This window comes from Chrysochloris asiatica, unplaced genomic scaffold, assembly GCF_000296735.1.
Source record: "Chrysochloris asiatica unplaced genomic scaffold, ChrAsi1.0 scaffold00275, whole genome shotgun sequence".
Lineage (NCBI taxonomy): Eukaryota > Metazoa > Chordata > Mammalia > Afrosoricida > Chrysochloridae > Chrysochloris > Chrysochloris asiatica.
The window spans coordinates 588,899-590,381 of record NW_006408793.1 but is presented as its reverse complement, the minus strand read 5'-3'; positions in this window follow the sequence as shown (position 1 = coordinate 590,381).

Sequence of the window (1,483 nt, the reverse complement as noted above, 5' to 3'; positions counted from 1 at the left end):
CTCTGCTATTTCTCCTTCTCTGGTTAGGATCCCACACTCCACTAAGGCTCTTCTCTCTTGATGGTCCTAGGGTCCTCTGTTCCTGGAATGAAAGATGAACTACTCCCCCCTTTTTGTTACACATCTTCTATGTTTACAGTTGTGACAATTCCAATTAGTCATAATAATAACTACCATTGAATCAAAAGAATCTTATCCCCAGCCTTCCCCATCCCCTTTCACCAGACCAAACTAGACAAGAGGAAAACTATTTAGTGGGGATTATACCCTAACCCCCTTGGTCTGAAACTAACCACGCTCTTAAAAATTGTAAGCCAGCCACTTTGTGCCTTTATGTTGTTGTTGTTGTTAAGTGCCATTGAGTCTATTTCAACCCATAGAGACCCTGTATAGGGTTTCCAAGGAGCAGCTAGTGAGCTTGAACCACCAATCTTGCAGTTCAAACGACTTGGCAGTCTGACGCATTAACCCACAGCACCACACCACCATCAAGTCGGGACTCACTCATAACGACCCTATGCACAACAGAACAGAACACTGCCCGGTCCTACATCAACCTCAATCGTTGCTACGCCTACGTCCATTGCTGCCACCACTGTGCCAATTCATCTCATTGCCAATCCATCTTCCTCTTTTTCTCTGATCCTCCACTTTAGTAAACATGTAATCATTATCCAGTAACTGGTCCCTCCTGAACAATTATGTCCGAAGTATGAGAGACAAAGTCTGGTCATCCAGGCTTCAAAGGAGCACTCTGACTTTATTTGTTTTAACACAGATCTGTTTGTTCTTTTGGCAGTCCATGGTACATTTAATATTCTCCTCCAACACCATAATTCAAATGCATGAATTATTTTATAGTCTTCCTTATTAACTATCCAACTTTTACATGCATATGAGGTTATTGAAAATACTGCAGCTTAGCTTGGGACCACTGTAGTCCTCAAACTGACATCTTTGCTTACCAACGCTTTAAAGAGGCTTTGTACAGCAGATTTGCCTAATGCAATACGTGTTTGATTTCCTGATTGCTGCTTCCGTGAGTGCTGATGGCTGAGCAAAATGAAGTCTTTGACAACTTCAATCTTTTCTCCATTTATATGGATGTTGTTCATTGCTCCAATGGTGAGGATTTTGTTTAATTTATATTGAGTTGCAAGCCATAACAAAGACTGTGGTCTTTGATCTTCATCAGCAAGTATTTTAAATCCTGTTTGCTTCAGCATGTAATGTTGTAGTATCTGCATACCACAGGTTATAAATGAGTCTTCCTCCAATCTTGCTGCCATGTTTTTTTTCATAATCCAGCTTCTCAGATTATTTGCTCAGCATATAGATTGAATAAGTATGGTGAAGAATATAACCCTGGCACACACCTTTCCTAATTTTAAACCATTCGGTATTCCCTTGTTCTATTCAAACAACTGCGTCTTAGTCAGAACAGATTTCTCATGCACACATTTAAGTGTTCCTGAATACTCAT